At 46.6% G+C, this 6,298-nt stretch overlaps 1 pseudogene; it reads left to right on the top strand.

Moving 5' to 3' along the window:
• The first annotated feature begins 2,011 nt into the window (after positions 1-2,011).
• On the top strand, positions 2,012-3,405 carry LOC103072863 (glutamine synthetase pseudogene; annotated as a pseudogene).
• Positions 3,406-6,298: the final 2,893 nt, after the last annotated feature.

Here is a 6,298-nt window from a genome sequence, read left to right as displayed (position 1 = left end):
TCTTTCCCTTTCTTCCTGCCCCCATGGCAGGGAGGAAGGAGGGTATACAGGCTACCCCCAAGAAGACTCAATACTCATCCCAGTGCTTCACATATAATAGGTGCTCAATAAGTAAGTGTTGGGCGAATGTTCCCTTGCCAGGGACCCCAGACATCTCCCAGGGGCATACCAGTCTTGTGGGGACCTGTTTCTATTTGGGAATGAGAAAGTGAGGGAGAAGGACATATAAAAATGATTCTAGGGCTTCCCTGGTGGCGCAGTGGTTGAGAGTCCGCCTGCCGATGCAGGGGACACGGGTTCGTGCCCCGGTCCGGGAGGATCCCACATACCGTGGAGCGGCTGGGCCCGTGAGCCATGGCCGCTGAGCCTGCGCGTCCGGAGCCTGTGCTCCGCAACGGGAGAGGCCACAAGGGTGAGAGGCCCGCGTACCGCAAAAAAAAAAAAAAAAAAGATTCTATTCCATCCCTCCAACTGATCTCTCCTCTTGCCCACCACCCCAAATAGGAAAGTGACCCAGAGTTAAGAGCCACCTTTATCAACACCTTGCTGCAGCAGCTAAGAGCTTCCAGGCTGGATTTCCAAGCAAAAGTGGGCAGGCCCTTCCTGGTCTCCTCAAAGTTCCTGCTTTTATACCCAGACCTACTCCATTCCAACCACCCCATACCGTACACAAAGCTTTCTTAACTTTACGTGAAGTGGGAATAAATTCACCTTAGAATTCAATAAATTCAATTAATTAATTAATCTATCTTAGAATAAAATGCTAATTTTATTGATCTAGAATATGCAATCTAAGTGAATATAATGGCTTGCCTTGCAAACCCAGCTCTAAGCCAAGCCCCCTCACCACATCCCAGGAGGAGAGAGAACGAAACAGTGAGAGAAACAGAGAGAAAGCAAAAATGTGAAGAGTGAAGACATTTCCTCAGAGGCCGTTGTGCTCAGTGAGCAGAGGCTCCACCGAACGAAGAGCAAGATGACAGATATTCCCTCAGCAGCTGGTTCCAATTCCCGCAAAGCTTAGCACCTTTTCAGCACCTTGAGTGGATTCTGATGTATGAAGATGTGTATCTTTTCATATATCTCAGTCCCTAAATTCAAGTCAACTACTTTGTGATACACAGAGCCATATATATCCCATTTTAGTAGGGAAGTAATCTTCAAGGGGTAATGTTAGGGGACATGATTTTCTTCTTTACGTGTGACTTTAGAACCTGACCTTCACTTAGCATCCAACAATATTGCCATTCACATTCACTGTGGGGAAATCAGACCATAGATCCAAACAAGAAAAAAACAATCCCCTGGAATCTTACCATTCAGGATAACCACTATGCATTTCTGAGGAGCTTTCCTCAAGGCAAGTGTGTACAAATGTGTTTTTTTTTTTTTTTTTGCGGTACACGGGCCTCTCACCGCTGTGGCCTCTCCCGTTGCGGAGCACAGGCTCTGGATGCGCAGGCTCAGCGGCCATGGCTCATGGGCCCAGCCGCTCCGCGGCATGTGGGATCTTCCCGGACCGGGGCACGAACCCGTGTCCCCTGCATCGGCAGGCGGACTCTCAACCACTGCGCCACCAGGGAAGCCCCCAAATGTGTATTTATTATATCCGTATTTTCTAAATGGAAAACTGGAAAGAAGATAGTCTTTTGAAATCTACAAGTTGTGATTTTTTTTTTCAAAGCCTTTTCTTTAAGAATACAATGGGCTTGATTCTTTCCTTTTCAAACTCCTGTTTATACTCTGGGCCAATTTTCCACACTGTTAATATTTGTACCAGAAAGCTCCTTGGCATCCTCAATTCTAAGCAGGTGAGAGTCAGAATCACTCCCAATGGAAAAGGGGCCAAAGGATCCAGAATGAATCTTTTCCTTCTTCCCACTTTGGCCTCTGCTTAGTCCTGTAGGGAAGCAGGCCCAAGAAGACTGAATCACATCCATAAATCATGCCTGTGCTCTGTCTCCCCCTCCCCCTGACGCTGAGCCGTCATCACTGTGGTACAAAGGATACCATGTACCATTGGGTCCAGATGGTACCCAATGCTTGCGCCATCTGGAAGCAGGTAAGCTCATCACCATTTCCTCTTGAAACTAGGTGACACAGAGAGAAACAGAAGGAACCCTTAGACTGCGAGGGAGATTTAGAAAATAGACACCCTCCCATTGCCCCATTCAAACCATTTCTCGGCTCAGCTTGTTTCTTTTCCTAGATGAGAAGGAAGCGACAATTTTGGCAGAGCTGAGGGTGGGAGGGGAGCAGAGCGTCCGCACAGCATCCCCGGCCTCCTCGCCTCTCCTCCTGCACCTCATTCTCACCGCCTGCCTGCCCTGCCACCCAGGATGCCTCCTACCACGGCCACTTCAGCGAGTTCCCACTGAAAAAAGGCATCCAGCAGGTGGGCATGTCCCTGTCTCAGGTGAGGAAGCCCAAGCTATGCGTACGTGGATTGACGGTGTTAGATGAGTTGCCTGAGTGGCATTTTGATGGTTCTAGTACTTTTCAGTCTGAAGCTCCAACAGTGACAAGTATCTCATCCTTGCTGCCACGTTTCAGGACCTTTTCTGCAAGGACCCCAAGCTGGTGTTCTGTGAAGTCTTCAAATACAACCGAAAGCCCACAGACACCAATTGAAGGCACACCTGTAAATGGGTCACAGACATGGTGAGCAACCAGCACCCCCGGTTTGGAATGGAGCACGAATATATTCTCATGGGCACAGACGAACACCCCTTTGCTTGGCCTTCCAGCCACTTCCCTGGGCCCCAAGGTCCATATGACTGTGGTGTGGGAGCAGACAAAGCCTGTGGCAGGGATATTGTGCAGGCTCACCACCAGGCCTGCTTGTACACTTGTGTCAAGATTTCAGGGACGGAATGCCAAGGTCATTCCTGCCTGGTGGGAATTCCAGATAGGACCCTGTGAAGGAATGGATATGAGACAGCATTTCTGGGCGGCCCGTTTCATCTCGTGGCATGTATTTGAAGGCTTTGGAATGACAGCAACCTTTGACCCTAAGCCCATTCCTGGGACCTGGAATGGTGCAGGCTGCCACACTAACTTCATCACCAAGGCCATGAGAGAGGACAATGGTCTGAAACACCTTGAGGAGGGCATTGAGAAACTGAGCAAGCAGTACCTGCATCTGAGCCTATGATCCCAAGGGGGACCTGGACAATGCCCGGCACCTAACTCGACTCCACGAAACCTCCAACTTCAATGACTTTTCTGCCGGTGTGGCCAACCCTGGAGCTAGCATCCACATTCCCAGGACTGTCGGCCAGAAGAAGGGTTACTGTGAATACCATCACTCCTCTGCCAGCTGTGACCCCTTTTCGGTGACAGAAGCCCTCATCTGCACGTCTTCTCAATGAAAGTGGCAATGGGCCCATCCAATACAAAAACTAAGTGGACTAGACTTGCAGCCATCAAACGCCTCCTAATATTACATCCCGCTCCTACTCTCATCCCTCTCTCCATTGTCCTAATAGCTGTAACTCAAAGGATGGGGCATCAACGTCTTTTTTTATTCCTAAAAAAAAGGAAAAGAGAGTGTTTGAAGAGCAGCAGGGTTCAGTGTTTAGTGATAACTAGCCAAAAAAAAAAAAAGTGAAGCCCGCATGCTGCAACTGAAGCCCGCATGCTGCAACTACTGAAGCCCGCATGCCCAGAGCCCCTGCTCCACAACAAGAGAAGACACTGCTCGCCACAACTAAAGAAAGCCCGTGCGCAGCAAGGATGATTCAAGGCAGCCAAAAAAAAAATTGAATATATGCAGAAAAAGGGGGAGACGTGGTCAGTTATATGATCTATAGTGTCCATAAAATAAAAGCCAGGTGTTTAGGGGGAAAACAACTATTCCTGGGACGAAGAACTAAGAGAAATTTCTTCCATGGCTCCTCATAAAGAAAACATTCTTACCAGAGATATGACAAGGAGTTCCATAAGTCCTTCTCTTACGACCTCTCAATGTAGGCTGATGACTTCTTCAGAAATCTGAGTTTGTTAAAAAGCATTTCCACTGGAGACCGAAAGCACATGGTTCAGATCCAACAGCTGGTGAGATTCAAAGAGAGATTTTAAGAACTGAAAGAATACATAAACTGTATAACCTTCAGACCATCCTCATCAAATTTTATTTCTCTAAACCAAGCATTTGTAAGCATTGTATGCACGAGTTTATGGATGCTTTCCCCCTAACCAGCACTTGTGATGCTAGTTAAACATCACTGTATTTTGTAAGGGCCTGGTTCCATTTTGCTTTGCTTTCTTCAATATTTGGTGGTTGCAAATCTAGTCCAAGATTGGCTGTGCATTTGCAAAATCAGTGGTTTTGATTAAGTATTTGGACTTTGATCTTTGAAAGGAATTAAGCTTAAAAAGAAAATAGTGCTGCTTAGATGAAAGAAATCGCCAGAAATCTCCCCTGGGCGGAGAGTCGAGTTACTTCTAGCCCGTGGCCAAGTGACTACTAAGGAATTTGATAATTACCTTTTCAGTTAGAATAGCACATATTCACTGCTCAGATTCAAGAATTTGTTTAAAAATGCAGCTATAAATAGTGCAGGTACTTCCAGTTTCTAACATCAGTCTTGCAAATTTCCTGTACTTATGAATAGCCTGTTGTTCAAGCCACCCAACCACAGTCAGCAAATGGACTCGCGTGAGCTAGCACCCCTTCACCACCTTTGTATTTATTTAAGCAACTTGCTCTCAGAATAATTTAAGATGACTTTTTAAAATTACATGCAATATAATAAAGCAAAACAATAGATATACAAGAAAGATTTTAAAGGGGAAAACAAGAAAAAAAACAGAAGATGAACATACTAAGGGTGAAATTCAGTTCTGCAGGTTATGAGGATCTGTACGCTGGCTCAAGATTGCTTCAAATTTGAATATAAGCAGGGACTTCTCCGGTGGCGCAGTGGTTAAGAATCCGCCTGCCAATGCAGGGGACATGGGTGCAATCCCTGGTCCAGGAAGATCCCACATGCCGCGAAGCAACTAAGCCCGTGAGCTGCAACTACTGAGCCCGCATGCTGCAACTACTGAAACCCGCATGCTGCAACTACTGAAGCCCGCATGCCCAGAGCCCCTGCTCCACAACAAGAGAAGACACTGCTCGCCACAACTAAAGAAAGCCCGTGCGCAGCAAGGATGATTCAAGGCAGCCAAAAAAAAAATTGAATATATGCAGAAAAAGGGGGAGACGTGGTCAGTTATATGATCTATAGTGTCCATAAAATAAAAGCCAGGTGTTTAGGGGGAAAACAACTATTCCTGGGACGAAGAACTAAGAGAAATTTCTTCCATGGCTCCTCATAAAGAAAACATTCTTACCAGAGATATGACAAGGAGTTCCATAAGTCCTTCTCTTACGACCTCTCAATGTAGGCTGATGACTTCTTCAGAAATCTGAGTTTGTTAAAAAGCATTTCCACTGGAGACCGAAAGCACATGGTTCAGATCCAACAGCTGGTGAGATTCAAAGAGAGATTTTAAGAACTGAAAGAATACATAAACTGTATAACCTTCAGACCATCCTCATCAAATTTTATTTCTCTAAACCAAGCATTTGTAAGCATTGTATGCACGAGTTTATGGATGTTTTCCCCCTAACCAGCACTTGTGATGCTAGTTAAACATCACTCTATTTGCTTTAACTTGAGCCAAGTCAGGGGTAGGGTCAATGTTCCTGCTGGATAGTGCAGGGAAGTGACCACACCTCATCCCCACCAACCCCTTTCTCCTCTTACAGGGAAAAGTTACAATGTCACGTTCTCTCTTTTGCCCCATTTACTAACCACTCAAGGTATAAATGGGCCCATCTCAGGATAGCTTTCTCATGCATTACTGCTTTTAGACAAGTAGAGCTCATGCCCCCCTCTTTTACCCCAGACCCCATATCTTCTCTTTGGTGTGCTCTCCAGTCCCTCTGACCACCCTATCCTCTTCCCACTCCCCAAACATATAGGGTTGACCAGATATCCTGAGGGATTCCAGAATTCATGTCTATGGAGTTGTCCCGGCGTTCTGGTTGGGTCCAGGTTTCAGGAGGACATCAGTGAAAGCAGATAACTCCTGCTGGCTAACAAGATATTCCTTTCATGGGATTGCATGGGACTGGGCTTCTGGAATGGTGCTGACATTCTGATTTGGAGTGACTCACTCACATCAGACACAGGGAGAGTACAGGGCTCTGGGCTATCAGAAATCACCACTGACCATTAGGGTTGAGCCGTGTGGGTGGGCTGTGCATCAGTTCTCTTCTGCTCCTTCCCCTTCCCCCCACCAAAAA

Source organism: Lipotes vexillifer, unplaced genomic scaffold (genome assembly GCF_000442215.2).
Source record: "Lipotes vexillifer unplaced genomic scaffold, Lipotes_vexillifer_v1.1 scaffold39, whole genome shotgun sequence".
Lineage (NCBI taxonomy): Eukaryota > Metazoa > Chordata > Mammalia > Artiodactyla > Lipotidae > Lipotes > Lipotes vexillifer.
The sequence above is the reverse complement of the archived record's forward strand: the minus strand, read 5'-3'. Positions and strand labels throughout refer to the sequence as shown.